Consider the following 20,718-nt stretch of genomic DNA (forward strand, 5'->3'; position numbering starts at 1 on the left):
TTGATGTTGAAGAGTATTTTCCCAGCTGTAGACTTAGAAATGGAGAACTATTTGCAGTCTTCTGGGATGAGCCCTGGGAATTATACCATCATGGACAGAGGGAAGCAAGATGGGCAGAGAGGGTAGGCAAGATTGTGATACAGATGGAACTGATGCAGTGGTGTCAGCTTTTCCTGAGGGATCTGAGGGGCCCTGCTGAACTCCCTAGGGGGAGCAGTTTCTCCTTACCTCAAAAAGGCAGTCTTGACCAGTATGTGGAAGCACTGCTATCAGCTTCACCCTTTGCAGTCACAAAAGATACCCGAAGGAACAATTTTTTAAAATAATTGTTTAATTTTAAATGACCTCATTTTTTTTTTCTCTTAAAAAGACAAATGTTATGGCCAATGTGGTGCTAGGAGCTAGAAAATCTGTGTTATGGCATTTTAGTCTCCATTTTGATCTAATTCAATTCTGGTGAAACACATTTTCACCTAAAAAGCATTGATTTCTCTATCTAGTCATATCGTTGAAACTGGGTTGATATATCAACAGGAAGATTCTATTTCTTCTAACTTCCTTGGCATCTTTGTCTGTAGGCAGCTGAGAGAACAGCAAGGGTATCTTTGAATTCTCTGTGTTTCTCTATCTAGTTTTGTTTTAGATGCTTTTTATGAAAAAAATTTTCAAGGAAAAGTGTGGAAAAGAAAACTTGCTTGAAGTACTTGAAAGAAAGTCTTTTTTCTTTAAATATATTCTCCAGTAAGTACCTTTTCCTGATTTTATGTTTAAGCATATATAATACAAACAATGCAAGTATTAGATAAATAACTTGATTTCCTGTCAGTTCAAGATTCTGATTATAAACTGTGTGCAGTGGCACATGTCTGTAATTGCAGTGGCTTAGGAGGATGAGGCAGGAGGATTGCAAGCTCAAAGCCAACCTTAAGTCCATCAACAACTTAACAAGAATCTTTCTTAATAAAAAGTAAAAATAAAATGGTCTGAGATGTGGCTTAGTGGTTGAGTGCCCCTGGGTTCAATCCCCAGTGTGTGTGTGTGTGTGTGTGTGTGTGTGTGTGTGTATACATATATATTATATATGTTATAATATATAATATATATTATATATATATAAAATCCATTTCAGACTTCCAAATATTTAAATGACACTTTATAGTTTAGAAACCATTTTCCCCTATTGCACTTTAAATTCATTTGTTGAATAATTATTAAGTGAGGTATGCTACTAGGCCTAGATTAAGATTCTTTTTTCAAAGATCTCATAGATTAATGGGGACAATTTAAGAGACATATTTAGAATATGGTGAGATAAATAAGTATCTGAGTACATGTATTTTCCAAATTTACTCATATTATGGATAACAAAAATGTGATAAGCAGCCAGGCACCGTGGTGCTTGCCAGTGGCTCAAGAAGCTGAGGCAGGAGGATCTCTAGTCCAAAGCCAGACTTTGCAAAAGCCAGGTGCTAAGCAACTCAGTGAGACCCTGTCTCTAAATAAAATACAAATAGGGCTGAGGATCTGGCTTAGTGGTTGAGTGCTCCTTACTTCAGTCCCTGGTACAAAAAAAATGTGATAAGCAAATAAATGTGGCTTTAGGAAAAAGACTGGATATTTTTGTCTGGTTCTGATCTTGGTTCTCCTGCCAATTATTAAAATAACATTGATAAATTTGTGCATGGTTAGGGTGAGGAGAACAACAATCAAATTGTATACAACACATTTTAAACTATAAATCTTGATATGGGTAAGTTGATATTAATATCTTAGGTGAAATCTTTGAAAAATGTTAGGCAATTAAACAATTTATAGTCCACTAAAAACAAACACAATATAAATTGGATATATGTTTATACAAATCAATTACTAAAATGGTGTGGTACAACAATTTCTGAACAGTAACTTATAATTAATTGCAGTTTAAAGTACTCAACAAAATCTTGAAATCCATCAACAATCCTCAGGCCTGCTGAGTGCTTCTGAAGTCTCCAGCAGTTTTGCACAAATGAAATAGAAAATTAAACATGAAAAGTGTCTATTTCCAAGTTGGGGTTAGCTTATAAGGTAACCTTAGCTAAGCCCATTCTAGGTCACACAAATTTGCATGATTACTCTCTGTATGATTAAAAAGTCCAAGGTATTTTCTAATCTTTCAGTAATGGCAGAAGGGATGGCATGGGGTGTATGTTCACTTTGGGGCTGTGATTATATAAGCTGACTATATGCTTCTGCTTTGGCTTAACAGACTTCTTTAACATCTCATGGCTATACCCTTCTTGGCTTTTCATTTTGGCCTGTTCCGTAGTTAAGCCTGAGTTTGGGACTGAGTTTGCAACCTTGTAAAAATATCTTGGGTTTTTGGCTCCAGAGGAGAGGTTCCCAAATACCACTCACAAAGTGCTACTTTGCACACTCAAACCAGGATCTTAAAGTCACAATGTGTTGGTAGATACATACTCATACTTCACTGGAGAGGAGGGTCAGAATGGAAGAAACTAGTTCAATAAGTAGTAACTAACTAATCAGTATTAATTGTAATAATACAGATTACAGACAGCTAATAAGCCTTTTTCATACTTTATTTTATTAAACATTTAATGACATCTTTGGGAGAGAGGTGCAATTATAGATGGTACATTACTATAAAATTCCCATTTTATATATAATAAAACTAAGATATGTTCAGGTTAAAATTCACCAGTAAAATAAACTGGTGGCTTAAACTATCACTAATAATTTTATAAGAATGGTTGTACATTTTTATGTAAAGAATTTAAGCAATGTACATTTAAAGTCTTGTCAGTATATGAGAGTAGAAGATATAATGAAATACTTGATTAAAACAAGGAATAGAACAGTGACTTATAATTTTACTAATCCTTTACAAATTTGTGTTTTATATCAAGACTGAAGAATAAGTTCAGAGTATCCCACTTTAGGTAGGAAAAAGAATAGAAAAAAGGAAACTTTGTAGTTGTAATCTATAATCAATGTGAAAACTATAAAGGGGGAAGCAGGAAATGAGCCAGGCTTCTCAGAGAAGCTTGTGGAAACTCTTAGGCATAGAACTTGGTGCTGATGAGAGCCTGGTTGCCATATGAATGTTTGTGGAAAATCAATGCCATAGTTTACAAACCCTGTTAGTAAATCCCTATGGTGCAGCAAAGACCCTGTAAAAATGCCAGCTGGGATGGATGTCATTCTTCACTTTGTTTTCTCAGACAGGGAAATGCTTGAGGATTTAAAATGGGGACATAATCATCATGCAAGCAACCACAAATTGCAGGAATCAGGGATTCTGAGAGAATACCTAGAAAAATCCTGAAAACTAAAGAAAATGAGTGTTCCAAAAGCTGATTTTGGAAAACATGTGAAATTATAGGGCATTTTTTAAACATCCTACAAAACTATAGTCACAGATGCTCATCATCCCAGACCCAGACATGACCCTGAATAAATTCCACTAGGGAAAGGAGTATATGATAAGCCTGAGATGCTTGATTGGAATTTGGATAGATCTATCTGTGGCATCTAGTGTGACCTGGGTGTAGCCCTGTGCCTAGCAGACCTCACTGTCTCCTTTGATGGCTGCCACCTTCATTGGGGCACCTGCCTCATCTTCCATTGACTGAACCCTTCGTTTTTAGCTACAGTCTCAAAAACTTCTTGAAGCTTGCTAGGGAAATGAATCATGTTCATTTCACTTTCTGCACCTGGCCTAGGTCTTCCTCAGAAGGAACTTATGTTTCATAATTGAGATAATAACATTCACTTTATATTGAATGCTGTTTACTGGTTTGTATTTGTTTTAGTCAGCTTTTTTGCTTCTGCAGTTAAATAACCAAACCAAAACAATTGTAGAGGAGGAAAAGTTTATTTGGAGGCTTGTGGTTTCAGAGGTCTCAGTCCCTGGACAGCTGGCTCCATTCCTCGGGGCTAAAGGTGAGGCAGAACGTCATGTCTGGAAGATTGTGGTGGAGGGAAGCAGCTCACATGATGATGGGAAAGCAGAGAAAGACTCCATTCACTAGATACAAAATATATATATACCACAAAGCCACATCCCCAATGCCCACCTCCTTCAGCCACATCCTATCTGGCTTCAGTTTCAACTCAGTTAATCCCTATCAAGAGATTAATTCACTGATTGGGTTAAGACTCTCACAACCCCATGATTTCTCCTCTGAACCTTCTTGCATTGTTTCAGATGTGAACTTTGGGGGGATACCTCACATCCAAACCATAACAGTATCTCTAGTCTCACTCCCAGATAATGTCCTGTGAATGTTGCCAGAAGTAAGCTGGATTTTGTTGTGACTTTTTGAATACCTAGACTACTTGCTAACCAGTTATTCTCAGAACAACCAGTTAGTCCTTTCAGCTTATCAGAGTTCCCAGCAAATCTACTCAATGTGTCCATATTATCTTGTGGTTCTCATGAGAAGGAATTATACTAGGTCAAAAATTCTAAGAAAATAAGGAAAATAATATTAAGGACTTAGAAAAATTTAATGCTATTCTCATGTTGTAGAAAGACTGACCAAAACATATCAGTAGAGATTCAAGTACAGTTGGAAAAGGTATATGTAGTAGGAGCTCTGTGTTCAGTGAAGAATACAAAGTGAAAAGTTGTGAAACACAAATACATGACTGAGAAAAGAATTTCAACCTATGGAGAGAAAAACAGGAGTTTTTGAATTTTCAGAAGCAAGAGATAGATAATAGAATCATACAACAAATGGGATCTTAATGGTCATTAAATAAAATTTATTATTTAATACAGTAATACCTTCTCTAACATTGTTCAAATTGATGATCCACCAATGACTTGAACTTTTGCAGCTCCAGGAAATGTTTTGCTTGTAAGTAGGCCACTCCATAAAGAAAAATAATAAAGGAATATATTTTCTCCTTAATAAGTGGAAAAGAGCCAATAACATGGCACTAAATATGTTTAATGCTTAAAAAGACTTCATATTTTTAGCAGAAGGAGCTCAATCTACAATCTGAACTAGATGGAACATGGCTATAAACCTGAGGGCAAGAATACTATTATGAGGAAGAATGAATATATATTTCTTTTTTTAATACGTATTTTTTAGTTATAGGTAGACACAATGTCTTTATTTTACTTTATCTGGTGCTGAGGATTGAACCCAGGGCCTCATGCATGCTAGGCAAGTGCTCTACCTCTGAGCCACAACCCCAATCCTACATATTTCTTAATTACATCAACTTCTTTCAAAGTCACAGATCCGGATGCCCCACATCTACTTTAGGGACACCATTATCCATTTATTTGTTTGTTTGTTTGTTTAATTAAAAGTTCTTCCATATACTTTATTCTACTCATTTTTTTTTCTCACATCACAGAGGGAGATCCAGGGTAATTTCCTCCATTTTACAGATGATGAGATGAAGTCCAAAAGACATTGATGACTTGAACAAACTGAAATTAAGCAGTAGATCCAGCCTACTGACTGCTAATCTAAGTACTTTCCAGCACTACCTTCCAGCTAGCCCTATTCCAGTCATGTATCACCTCTTTGAGACTAATGCTGAAAGCCTAGAACGTAAAAATGTCAGAATGGAACTCATATTTCTTTCATCATAATAGATTAATATTTTGTGTTACTATCTAGATAATTACCAATTGGACTCTCTAGTCTTTAGTTTTGTGGATATTTGGGTGTAGAGGAAACCCCACCCTGGGGAGAGGGCTGACAATATTGCTTATTATGGCCTTGAATTAGAGCTTGCTAATATGTAAAGACTTTATTTTCTTTTGGCCAGAAAATAAATCTTAAAAGCTTTAACTTTGTAATTCTTATCTTCATAAGTTTCTGACCATTGGAGTCTTAAAATAACAAAGTATGATTAAGCAAATTGAAGTAAGTTCAATTTCTAAAGAAAGTTGTAAAAGAGACAGGATTTATATTTCTAATAAATTATAATAAATATTCCTTGAATGAATTCATATTCATGGGTAGTAAGGTAGAATGTAGAACTGATTTACATGTAAGAGTTTATAAGAGTTTAAATGGGTATGCATTTAACGGAAGGAATTGGGTGAAAAAGGAAGGGGTGAAATTAAATACTACAAGGTATTCTACAAAAAAGCTGAGGTATTCACAAAAATCAAACATACCTAACAATGGTTCTACAGTGACCAACTAATGATATTTGCAAGGAAAGATTCTTAAGTAATGATGTCTAATGAGTTTTATGGATTTTCTATGAAAGGCTGCATATACTTAATAAAAACATTTCTTGGGGGCATTTCACTGACCATTCTGTATTAAATTCACATGGGAAAGAGAGGTGGGGGTTAGAGGTGTGGGTATCTGAGTGAGACAGTGATTAGTTGCATCTTTTGAAAATTTGTATTCCATATCTACTAGAGTATTTTGTTCCATAATATTTATAAAAATAAAATTATCTCTTTAATTGATTATTTCATAATAATACATTCAGAAAATACCTTTTCTCTTCCCTCTTTTTCAATATCCTCTCCCAAATTGCTGACCCTGCCTTAAGTTTAATGCTTATGATCAGTACTTGGAATTGCAAAAGCTTACTCATAATTGGTTTTCTAGCCCTTCTCCTTTCTTTCACATTGCCTCTGAGTTATCTTCTGAAAAGGAGGCTTTGATTCAATTGTTCCCATTAAAAACAGACAGACAACTTGGATGCCTATGGCTGGCAGAATGAAGATGAGCCTTCCCTTTTTCAACTATAAATTATCTAGGATGTGTTCCTTGATTTCATTTAGTAATAATGTTCTATGCTCTTAAAGACTTTGGTCTTTTCCCTCTAATAAAATCTAACCAAAATATGTTAGAAATCCTAATTTTTATTTTTTATTTATTTTTTTGGTACCAGGGATTGAACCTAGGGGCACTTGACCACTGAATCACATCCCCAGCCCTTGTTATGTTTTATTATTTATTTATTTTGGGGGGTGCTGGGGATTGAACTCAGGGACACTTGGGCACTAAGCCACATTTCCAACCCTTTTTTGTATTTTATTTAGAGACAGGGTCTCACTGAGTTGCTCAGTGCCTCGCTTTTGCTGAAGCTGGCATTGAACTTGCCATTCTCCTGCCTCAGCCTCTCGAGCTGCTGGGATTGCAGGCATGCACCACCGGGCCTGACTTTATGTTTTATTTTGAGACAGGGTCTTGCTAAATTGCTTAGCGCCTCACTAAGTTGCTGAGGCTGGTTTTGAACTTGTGATCCTCCTGCCTTAACCTCCTGACATGCTAGGATTACAGGCATGTGCTACCATACCCAGCTAGAAATCCTAATTTGAAGATTGACCAATTACCAAGACCTAAATTATTAGTCTTGTTTCCAATTGTATTGCTATTCCCAACAGTCACTGCTAGATCATAGATGTTCATTAAATATGAACAATTTGGTTTAACTCAGCTTTCCTTTCCACTTTGTGCCTTTTTGGGCATTTGTTCTGCAACATTTCCCAACACTTCTGAGTTTTCCTCCCTTGTCACCTTCCTATCCCCTACTAAGTAAAATCTTACCTGTGCTTGAAGTCAGACCTCTAATTCCACACTTCTTTTGAAGCCTTCTCTCATCTCACTAAACTTACTTCTTTCCTTCTTTGGAATCTAATTGCCTGCTCTTTTAGACCTACCTCTACTAAAGCCCTGAACTCTTTGTGCTTGGGAATACAGTTAGCTTTTTATCTCCCTTTTCCTCTACTTTGAAAGTTTCTTGAGGACACAGGTGATGCCTAACTTATTTTTATCCTATTCCAGCATGATACAGATAAAAGCCCTAACTTCATGAAGAAGATGCTTACTAAGTACTTATTGAGTGGCAGTTTTGGTGGATCAATATTTCCCTATGTGTATTCTGCACAACTCTATTTCTATAGGCTGTCAGCAGGTTTTATGTGAAATAGAGTTCTCTGGTCAAAGAAGTTTGGGAAATTCTAGGTTAAATAGTTAGCATTTTTTTTCATTGAAATAGTTATCAGAGTCTAAAATGCAAAAGTTCATTGTTCTCTGAGAGTGAAATGTACCTAGAATTTCAAAACATGTGGCTACAGACATGTTATTCACAGATGTTATGCTACCTGTAATCCAGTAAGATGATCTGACTGGCTTCTGTTTTAAAAGTGCAGCAGGTCCAAACTAAAAAAAAACCTTGGAAGGAATTAGGGCAGGGCCTAAATGTTTAACAGAATTTGGTACCTGAAGATACTTTGAGTTTATGCAAATGCAGCCATTGATTTTTGAGGTGCAGGAGGTGTGTCAGGAATCCCTAGCAGGACAAGCACAGAGTTTTGTTTTGTTTTTTAACATTCAGAATGTCTAAATTACAGTTACATTACAGAATATCTCAGTATTATGCAACTTGTTCTAGGATATAGGCTATCCTAAGAAATTTTCCACAATTTTTACTATGTGTTTTCTCTGTACTTACTCAATTTGATGCCATTTTGTATATTTCCTGGAACACATGAGAATCTTGAAGAACATTTTTATAAATGAACAATTGTGTTAGATGTATATATGAAGGAAGGGCAGCTCACTGTTCAGTGTCAGATGGAATAGGGTTTGAGAAATGTTTTTTTTTAAAAAAGGAGTTAGTCCTGCTCTAATTCAACACTATGTCAGTAATACACATATGTCCAATCCTGACAGGTCATACATGATACTGCTTAATTCTTAACATTTAATGTATACTCAGTTTTCATATGGAATCTGTACTTGGGAATAGTGAAAGAAGTTGTCTTAGAAAAATATGATTAAGAGTCTGTCTATCATTTTCTTCATCTCTAATACAATCATACAATAGTATAAAGACTAGAGCTAAATCCTTTGTTTCTTTTGCAGTCTAGTGTAACTTGAATGCTGTGCTGTGAACACAGCAGGTACTCTAAAGGCATTGTTAGGCTGACTCCCAAAGAGGGAAGCGCCTTCATTAACTTTTACTGGAAAGAACATCTTGATGATAAGGTAGGGTGGAGCGTGGGGGTGGGGGTGGGTAGAAGCACCAGCCCCCTGGAAACTGGAAGCAGAATTCAAAAGACCTTGATGAGCAAGAAACAAATATAAGGACATTCACTGGTACACTTGAAGAACAAAACTCACATTGTACAAGTGTAAAATGAGTAATGAGGAGCTAGACCCAAGTACCTTAGGAAAAAAAAAATAACAGTGAAAAGCCAAAATGAATTACAAAAGCTCCCATGACTCAGCAACATGGTGCTTTTTAAAAACTGAACATTTTCCCCAGGAAGTGTTAAAAAGGCATATAGTAGGCAATATTTGTGCTTGGAGTCCATTTCATGTTAAATTATATAATTAGGTGAGATAACTTAAAATAATTTTGTGAGCTAAAGTAATACAACTCAATTGATACTTTAATTTTGTGAACTTTTTCTGCAAGATTCCTGGAAATACTGTGCCATTAAGTCTCTCTGAAAACTGGCAGCATCTATAAACTGAGATCCTAAGTTCCTAGGTATGATATTAGTTAAAATGCAGATGAAGTATCCTTTGTTTTTAACCCTAATAAAATGACAATCACCATTCTTGGAAGACATTCCCATGTGAAGAAGAGCTACTGTATTCCTGCCTTTGTAATACCTCTAGTAGTGTTAAGGGCAATAATCCCCATTTTGCCAACCTGTATATACTTCTGTTGCCGAATAGTCATTGATTTCACATGTATGGAATTTCAAAGATTTGTAACAATTTAACAACCCCACATATCTATTTTGAAAAGCTTTTGTTGAATATTAAATGGTAAATGAAATAAGAATATTCTTTCTCTTGTAATGCCATCCATTTCCCTGCAAATGCCATGATCTTATTATTTTTTATCACTGAGTAATGTTCCATTGTGTATAAATGCCACATTTTTTTTTATCCATTCATCCATTGAAGGGCATCTAGGTTGTCTCCACAGTCTAGCTATTGTGAATTGTGCAGCTATAAGCATTAATGTGGCTGTGTCACTGTATTAACACTATTGAATATGCAACTGGGAAAAACTAAAGCAAACAGATTTTTATAATGCCTTTATAGTAGTATGCAGTAGTTGGTCACAAAAAGTATATAGAGGGATATACGTAGCAAAAAAAAAATTCTAAAACTGGAAAGTATAAATAACCCTGTTTTATATAAGGCAGTCAAGAAACGTAAGGAAATAGAGATTTTGGACAATATAATCAAGATGTGAGAAAATTTCTATTTTGTACTTTATAAAAAAAGAGTAAACATTTTCAAATTATGCCTTTATAAAAACTGGCCATCTTGTCATGAGAAAGCCCAAGCATCCTGTAAAGATAGCCACATCAAGAAAAATTGGATCTGGGTGCAGTGGTGCATACCTAGAATCCCACAACACTGGAGGTTGGGGCAGAAGGATCAAAGGTTCAACACCAGCTTGGCAATTTAGTGAGACCCTGTCTCAAAATAATACATAAAAATGGCTGGATATATAGTGCAGGAGTCAAGTGCTCTTGGGTTTAATCTCCAGTATGAGAGAGAGAGAGAGAGAGAGAGAGAGAGAGAGAGAGAGAGAGAGAGAGAGAATATCTACCACCCTGGCTCCACAGTACCAGTGGAGCCCTTGGCTGCCAGTCACTCCTTTTTGCCAACCACAGGACCAAGCCACCTTGAATAAGAAACTTCCATCTTGAATAAGAAATTTCCCTCTTGAGCTACCGGCTTCAGGATAGGTCTTGAGGAAGTGAACTCTGAGAAGGAGTTTGTGATGCCAGTGGGTAGGAGCATCCTATGAAAAAGAAAGGAAAAGGAATACTGGGACAAGAAAGGATCTACATTATAATGAAGGTCCGACAAAGCATTTGCCAACCAGGTATGAAGTTCTATGGGGAGTTTGCCCATCAAGTTTGTTCAGTAAAGTTAAAATGGCCAGTTCTTGTATTCCTGCCTTGCCCAGTCATCAGATGTGAGCTTCCCTGTAAAGGACATGACCTCAGATGAAGCAGCTCTCTGTATCTGAGGCTGGTGCCAAAGGAGCTGACAGCTTGAATGTCTGCTGACCACACCCCCCACAGCCAAGCAGCCAGTCTTTCCTTGCAAGGTGCCCTTCTTGGTGCATCTCTTTTTCTGTCCTGCCATCCCAGTTGATGTTACCTGGAACAGAAATGAGTTGCCCTGGGGTATTTTGTAATACAGCAATATTTACTGTAATGTGCCAAAAAAATTTCCAGAGAGATTGCTGTAAAATGAAAAAAAAAAAAAGAGCCTCTAATTTTATTCAGGTATTAATTTATTTGATCTCTGTGTGGGCAAGGTAAGAATTATTTGGGAATGTAATAGAAAGAATCCAAAAGAAAATATTAAGAGATAAACAAGTCTTTAATGTTCAAACTACCATCAAATAAAAGTTTGAATAAATGGGGAATTTTGAATAAAATGTAGGTAAAAAAATTTATCCCTTAATATATGATATCCTTACATGAATCAATAAGAGATTCTTCATACAGAAACAGACATGACAGAAAAGAGGTACACATAGATAATGAACATATGAAAAATGTCCACTCTCATGAATACATGAAGAAATAAAAATAAAAGTATAATAAATACCATTTTAACTTATCAAATAAGCAATATTTTTTTTTTAAAAAAATGGTACTTAATGCTTATGTTGATGTGGAGATAAGTTCATCCACATAAGCCTTTTTGGGGAAAAAATTCCTAAGACCCTTTTAGAAAGCATCTTGGGGAAATGCATTACAAATCATAAAAGTGTACATTCTTTCACATCTAGTGATTAAATTCCCTAAAATTCCTTTTTTGAGTGAACATTCTGAAAACAGGAACCAATGTTTATCTATTAAAATATTTCTTCCAGCTTTTAATAGCCAAATGTAGAGATAGTTGTAATAACAGATAGAATACAACATTATATGGTCACTAAGCATGTTATTTTCATTTTAAGGATTTTAATGTTGAAGAAAAAATATTTTTTATGTTCAACAAAGTACACAAAACTTATATGCAATATAAATTCAACCATGAAATATATATATATATATATATATATATATATATGAAAAAGCCATATATATGTATATATACATATATATATGTATATATACATATATGTATGTATATATACATATATATGTATATATTGCTACATTGAAAATGTAGCATGTGTCTATAGTTTCCTCTAGGCAGATTCTCAAATAGTATTAATGTCTACTCACTGAACAGGAGAAAAGTTTCTCTTCAAATTGCCACCTTAATACAAGACATTCATGTTTTCACTGTCAGTTTAGGGTATTTACAAAGTTCTAGGACTGCTGATGTGGAATGGTTGGTTCCAGGGCAATTATTCGCAAAGGGTTGGCTCTTAAGCACCTCTGTGTGCTGAACTTTTTCCACTTACACTTTGGTTCCTGTGACTGAGGTCTCAATAGGTAGCAATATTCTTCTAATGGACACCTGTCCTCTCCCCAGCTCAGATCCAGTTGCCCCTATGCTTTCTCGTAATTATTTATTTCAATCATAATTTTCTCTCCCAAACTGGATACAACCAAGATTAGAATGATGTTTACATTTTTGCTTTTGCCCCAGTGTGGTCTTCACTTGCTATGGAGTGGTAATAGAGTATGGGAAATATACATATCTCATGATTGACATATCTATATAATTATAGTAAAACTTGTGCTGATTAAAGACTAGAGAGATTAAAAATCTCTTCTACTTGAAATATTAGAGTTTTAAGAACTCCTGGAAGGGAAAGTACAATATTTTAGGTCTATGATAGCATTCATATTCAGGGAATTGACAGACATCTAGAAATATGTTGAAGCCACATTGAAGATTGGTCATCCTTGATGTAGAGAAAAGATTCAATTAGTTCATGAGACCTCTGTGCTCTGTTTTTCTCTATTCTGTTTCATGGCAGAAACAGGTAATGCGTTGGTCTCTTACACTATTGAAAAGTGGCAAGATTCTTTTACACAGAAATTTCTCTTAAGACTTTCTTTGGAGAGAAAAGAGATACTAATGTATATACGGGTTTCTGTTTTTGTCAGCTTCAATGGCTAAACTAATCTCTTATACAACCTTCCTGTTTTGATTCTCCTTCAATAGAGGAGAGCATCAACAGATGCAAAGTTGACACATTTCTTCCTGTGACAATGTGTTTAGTGACACAAGGTATTGAAGCACTGGACCATTCATTTATCAATGGCTTCATCAATGGATTCTTTTAATATCAGGGCCATTTCTTTCTGGTATGCAACCTTATTGCTCATTCTTCCTCTCACTTTCTTGTCTATCTTCATTACTCATCAACAGGAAGCTCTAAACCTTCACTTCTATGGAAAGTGCCTCAGTCTCACAAAAGGGAAGAAATTAGGAAAAAGCTGAGAACAAAAGAATCTATCAAGCCATTATTCATATGTGAGCTCTACTGAAATACACCCTCTGACTTACACATGTTCAGAATACTTACTACATAAATATCTTTCCTGAAGGCATGATTAAAGGACATTTTTCTAGAATTCCAGAATAAAAATGACAATGAGGTGGGTAATTGGGTATGTGCAGAAGGGAAAAGAGAACTTTTGATTAGGATGACTGATGGAAAATAGACTTAAAATGCAAAAGAAAAATAAAATTTATTTTAGAGATAGTGCAATAATAAAATTGTGTGTGTGTTTGAGGTGGGGGGGTACCACACACATGTGCATGATGGGCAGATATTTACCACATGACCATAATACACAAAGGGGATTATTTCTAATTTACTTAACTGTCCAAAGCATAATATAAGAAGTAAAATTTTAATCTGGAAATATGAAGTCTCTGTACAAAATAATAAACTTGGAGGAAGGAAATGAGATTCAAAAGGAGAAAAAGTCTCCAATTGAAATTTTAAATTTAAATAGAAGAAACAGAAAGAAATTTGTGGTTGTGAAGTAATTATAGAATGAGCAATGTCTGTTTAATTTACATTAATCTTAATGATATTAAACTATTTCAATGCATTCTAAACCAGAAAAAGAAAGAAAAAAAACTAAATTTCAATTATGTTAGGAAATGAGCAACATTTTTGAAAAGAAAAACTTGAAGGAAAATAATACACCGTGGGAAAAAATTATTAAGATCACATAGAAATATTGAATATCAGTAATGCTGAGTAGAATATAATACATAAAATGTGTGATTAAGTAAATACATATTTGGGTAGAAGAATACATGAAAGCACTCTAGAATCTTGGTATCAGTATTATTGTCATTGATATTAAATTATTTTATTATTTTAAAATCTCCAATTCTTTACCAGAAAACTCAATTTATTATAGAAATTGATCTACTTTAAATATATCTTTTAATTAAATACTGGGCTCTTCAAAAATTTTGCAAAATTTTGATTTTCATTTTGTTAATATTAATAATGTTACTTTATTTGGATATCTAACGAATAAATTATATTTTTATATAAATTGTTCAATTTATACAAAACATCACCTTTAAAATTACTTTAATGAAACTGTATTCTAGTTCATTATGAAATTAAATTATGGTTTAGATAATTATCAAAAACTTGAAGCAATTCTTTTTCTGACTCTTTAAGAAGACCATCCTTAGTTAACCTTATGTATTTTCTTTATTTGAACTCATTGCAACATCTCTGAAAATTACCTGCCTCATATTTAAATTGTTTCAATATAAGTTATGTTTCCCAGGACTTAGTATGCTTAACATTTGTTTACAGAGCAGAAATGGGAAGTATCATTAAACATAGGCTTATTTTCATTGACATCTGCCTGAGGACAAGGACCACTCATCCTATTTAAAATTGTTCATGCCATCATTGATATAGCCATAATAAGCCAAGGATTATTAAAAGAAACTTCCTGACAAAGGATGGTAAGGGGATAAAGCAGAATTAATCAGTGATATGATACACCCATCCTTTTGGGCAGAATTGGGAAGGGTGGTACCAATTTTGTGAACTATGGTTCTGATCAGCAATTATGCCACTTCTAGACTTAGTTTTGTGTGGAGTATTTTTTCCTTATAGAGGAGCTGTTTTCCCAGTGATATGATTGTTTTAAAATGATTAAGTTTTAGATTATGAAGAAATGAGGGCACTAATATTGACATTGTTAAGTAGTGTCATGTCGTCAGTATTACCAAAGCTACTTTTAGGACATAATAATCACTAGGGACACTTGGGACTTTGCTGATGACTTGCAGAATTTAGAGTAATCCATATTAGACCCTCAATAAATTTTCAAATCCCAAAATGATATGTAAATGGAATATATGTAAAGTTTATAATAATACCATTAACTTGTATTACCTTTTCGATAACTTTGCAATGTAGAACAAAGCCAGAGCCAGTACACTATCTGATCACAAAAAAATTTACAGTAATCAAAACAGTATGTTAAAACAGACATATAGACCAAAGGGATAAAATGAAGAGCCTAGAAATAAATCCACGAATTTAAAGTAAATTGATCTTTGATAAAGCTGCTAAGAACACAGAGGGGAGAAAGGACTGCCTCTTCAATGGAAGGTGATGGAAAAGCTGGATATCCATGTGCAGAGAAATGTACAAAAATAAACTCAAGGTGTATTAAGGCCTTAAACATAAAATTGGAAGTTATAAAATAAGCAGAAAAAACATAGAGAAAAAGCTTTTTGACATTTTTCAGGGCAGTGATTCTTTCACTATGTATGTAAAAAAATAGCCAACAAAAGCAAAATAGACAAATGAGTTTCATCAAACAAACAAGTTTCTCTACAGGAGAACAAAATAGAACAAACAAAATATCAATTAACAGAGTTAAGAGATAACTCATGGAATAGGCAAAAATATTTGAAAGCCATACATGTGATAACAAGTTAATATCTAAGATATGTAAATAACTTAAACAACTCAATAGCAAGAATATAAATAATCTGATTAAAATGGACAAAGAAACTGAATAGACATTTTTCAAAAGAAGACATACAGATGGCCAACATATATATGAAAAAAATATTCCATGTCTCTAATCCAATGCAGGTGTATTCATCTGTTTTTGTTACTATAATGAAATACTTGAATCTGAATACTTTATAAAGAAAAGAAGTTTATTTAGATCACTGTTCTAGGGGTTTAAAAGCATGGTGCCTTCATCACCTTGGCTTCTATGAGGACCTCATGGCAGATGGTGTCACAAAGGTGGGAATTAATGCAAGAAGTACAGAACACATCAGCAGGAAGGAAATCAGAGTGAGGGAAGGATCCAGGCTTGCCCTTTTAATAACAATCCTTTTGAAAGAATTAACTCAGGGGTCCTATGAGAAATACATGAATTCCTTCCAAGGGCTCTACTGCCAGTGATCTAAGGACTTTATATTTGGCCCCACATTTTAAAGGACCCACCATCTCAACACCACCACCCTTGGAACCAAGCTTTCAACACATGAACCCTTGGGGGGGGGAAACCACATCCAAACCATGACAACAAGTGAAAAGCACAATGAGGTATAATCTCACAGCTTTTAGAATGATTATTATCAAAAGGATGAAAGTAAGTATTGGTGAATATGTGGAAAAAAGGGAAGATTTATACACTGTTTGTTGGAACATAATTAATATAGCCACTATATGATTCAGCAGACGGACTTCTAGGTATATATCCAAAGAAAATGAAATCAGCATATTTAAGAAATATTCATTTCAGCATTATTCACAATGGCCAAGACATGGAATTCATCTATGTGTCCATCAATGGATGAATGGATAAATTAAATTTGATATGTATACACAATAAAATACTATTTCACTTTTAAAAAGAAGAATATTGCTTCATTTGTGACAATATTTATGAGCCAGAGAGACATTATATTAAATAAAATGAATCAGGCAACAACAACAACAAAAGACAAACACTAATGATCTAATTTCTATATGGAATCTAAAAAGATCAAATTCATAGAAGCAGAGAGTAGGATGGTAGTTGCCAGGGACTGGAGGTGGGAGAGGAATGCAGAGATTTTGATCAATAGATACAAAGTTTCATTTTTACAGAATGAATAAATTCTGTTGACCTATGAATAGTGAGGATAGTGAGTAATGTATTACATACTTGAAAATTAGTAAGACAGTAGTTCTTTAATGTTCTCACCACGATAAATATGAGAGCTGATGCATATGTTAACTAATTTCATTGAATCATGTTACAATGTATGGACATCATGTCATACATCATAAATATGTGCAATGTTTATATGTCAATTATACCTTATAAAGCTAGGATAAAGGAAGTGTGGCGTGGGTTATAGAAATTAAAGATCCTTTCATCCACCTTCCAAAACAGATTCCATGAGTGCTGCCTGAGCTAAGAAATTTACGTGTAAAAAGCAGGAGAATCTATATTCAGTTTCTAAAATGGAACACAATGGAATACATTCTGAGCAAGTATCCTCTTTTATAACAAACAATAATAAATACTATAAATGACACAATTAGGTTTAGACACTCAGGCACATTCAACAATGTAAAAAATCAGGTCAACTATTTAGTCAAATTTAAAGTAAAAGTGAATTAATAGACAAAATAGGTGGAAGCCAGACATATTACTTCTAAAATCCTTCTATGAAAAGGGCCAGCATGAAGCTTTGAGACTGCATTTGGGGTAGGATGAAAAACGATTCCCCAAGGCTGTCCACATTATCTTCTTCAAAACTTGGGAATTGTACCCTAGTATGGAAAAAGGAAGTTTTCAGAAGTTAATATCCTGAATATATATATATATATATATATATATATATATATATATATATATATGACTTTTACAACTCAACAACAAAAATCTATGAAAAAAGAGACAAAGGACTGTAATAGACATCTCTCAATGATATCCAAAGGATGAAGAATCATATGAAAATATTCTCCACATTGCTAATCATTAGAGAAACAAATCAAAACCATAGCGAGATATCAACTCATACCCATTAGCTACTACAAGAAAAAAAATTAAAAAAAAATAAACAAAATTAACAGGTGCTAGTGAATGTGTGGAGACATTAGAACATTTAAGTGCTAATACTTGGAAGGTAAAACGACGTAACTGTATGGAAAATAATATGCAGATGCTTCAAAAAATTAAAAATAGAACTATCATATATGAATCAGAAATCCCACTTGTAAGTATATATCCAGAAAAATCAAAGGCGGAGTCTGGAAAAAATACTTTCAACCGATGTTCATAGCAGTATTATTCTCAATATCCAAGACACAGAATCAATTTAAGCATTTATTGATGAATGGATAAATAAAGAAAATGTGACTATATATATATATATATACATATACATATATATATATATATACATATATATATATATATATATACATATACATATATATATATATATATATATATATATACATATACATATATATATTGTATGTATGTGTATACACACACACACACACTGGAATATTATTCATCCTTAAAAAGAAAGTAAATCCAGTCTCATGGTACAATATGAATGAACCTTGAGGCTTATCTAAGTACAATAAACCTATAACAAAAGATAACTAGTGTATGATTTTACTTACAAAACATATCTAAAGTAGTTAAATTCTTTGCAGGAGTAAGTAGGATGGTGGTTTTCAGGGACTGTCAGAAGGTAGGGCTAAACTCTGTTTATTGGTTACAGAGTTTTAAATTGGCAAGATGAAAAAGTTCATGAGATTCATGTCACAGCAATGTGAACATACTTGACACTACTGAACTTTACACTTAAAATGGTTAAGATGGTAAATTTTATGATATGCATTTTTAACAATAATTCTTTAAAAGGAACACTGCAGCTATGATTAAGTTAAGGATCTTGAAATAGGAGAGCATCCTGGATTTTCTGAGTGCACTAAACTTGAATCACAACAATTCTAACTACAGAGGCACAGGAGACCATAATTAGTAGTAGGAGATGTGACAACAGAAGCAAAATATTGGAATAAAATGGACATAGCGAAAGAATGCATATGGCTTCTGGAAGCCAGAAGAAGGGATTATTTCCTGAAATCTCCAGAATAAACTAACTCTGTTGATACTTTAACTTAAGCCCCTTAAGTCTCATTTAGAACATTTCACTTCCAGGAGTCAGAATTTCAGAATAAAGAGGTAAATGTATCTTGCTTTCAGCAGTATGTTTGTGATAATTTGTTAGCAACAGAAAACCAATGTGGTGTTTAAAAGTTCTGTGGAAAAGTAGTGATGGGCCTTTGTGGTGAATACTTGGTGGCTCTAGTTTAGAGAAGGTAGACCAAATATTCTTTGATGTATAATGGAAAAGAGCCAGTTGAAAGTAAGTTATTAATGACTTCCTCTTTGTTGCCCAGAGGAATAAAGGTTGGGTTAGAAAATGGTGGATTACTCCACTCCTTGTTACCTACAGACCTCTGCAACATATTAGGATTTCCAAATATCATAACAAACATCTAAAACCACCATGCTCTTATAGAAAGACATAAAACTCCTCCCTTTCCATAAATATAATCACCTAGACTGCTTGAAATATGATTTAATTGTGCTAAATCAAGCAGAATTATTTTATGTTACTATCATGTGACCATATTTATACTAATAGTCTGAAAGTTATGACAACTGTGCACTGCCTTCCATCAATTGATAAATAAACCCAGAGGGGAAAAATATGTTAACTCAAATAGTTTGTTATTAGTCTGTGTTAAATTTCAATAGGAACAATTCAACTGTCTATTTACATATAAATCTTCAATCTGAGAAACATTATAGGGACCTGGATATAGTTTGATTTGTAATGCTACCATTAACTCTGAATCATATATACTAATATAATTAGTAAATAGATTTTTTATACCTGTCCAGTTGTTGCCTTAACAACCATGTGTTGAGATTCTTTTAATTTTTAAATATGATGCTTTATTTTATGGTGGTAATTAATATTCATAGTTTTGGTAATGAAAATAGTAGACAAGAAAGGGCAAAGGGTAAATAAATTTGTTGCATAGATCCCTATGCTTATAAAATAAAGATCCATTTCAGTTATTAATGAATATTGATTCTCACCTCAATAGATTTATTCTATTTTATCTTACTTTCATATTATAGAGTAGCAGTTGCCTTTTTTCTACCACCAAGAAAGAATAACCCTCAAAAACAGAAGAATACCAGTGGGCCAGTGATGTAAATCATTTGCTAAGAAAGATGAAATATAATAGATAATTACAGAGAAAAGCATAGATATGCTATTTTTAAAACTGTGGGACATTTCAGCTCCTTGAATACGTGATTCAAGATTTTCCCTTTCACTATTTAATAATTCTCTTACTAACTATATTTGCACATTGATCCCTATTTTTTTTTCTCCTTTGCTATGTTTAGCTTCATTGGGAGATACACATTTATCAGTATTTTGAATAATACGGAATGTTGGATTAATATGGCTCCTGTTAAGAAACAAAAGGCAAAACATAGTGAAGGGCGATTCTTTTGAGACAGCATTCACACACGTGTGTGTGTGTGTGTGTGTTTGTGTGTGTGTGTGTATAGCTTTTAAAGCATACATTTCATAAAACACTTGCTTTTAAGTGTTAGATTTATTAAAGCTCCTTGTATAAATTTGCATAGTTTCATATTCTAATAGTAACTGCTATTTTACTCTTACTGGTCTTATCTAAAATATACCTAGCACTCTCAAT

This window comes from Marmota monax, unplaced genomic scaffold (assembly GCF_021218885.2).
Source record: "Marmota monax isolate L192 unplaced genomic scaffold, Marmota_monax_Labrador192_F-V1.1 WCK01_AAM20220418_F8-fsc00027, whole genome shotgun sequence".
Taxonomy (NCBI): Eukaryota; Metazoa; Chordata; class Mammalia; order Rodentia; family Sciuridae; genus Marmota; species Marmota monax.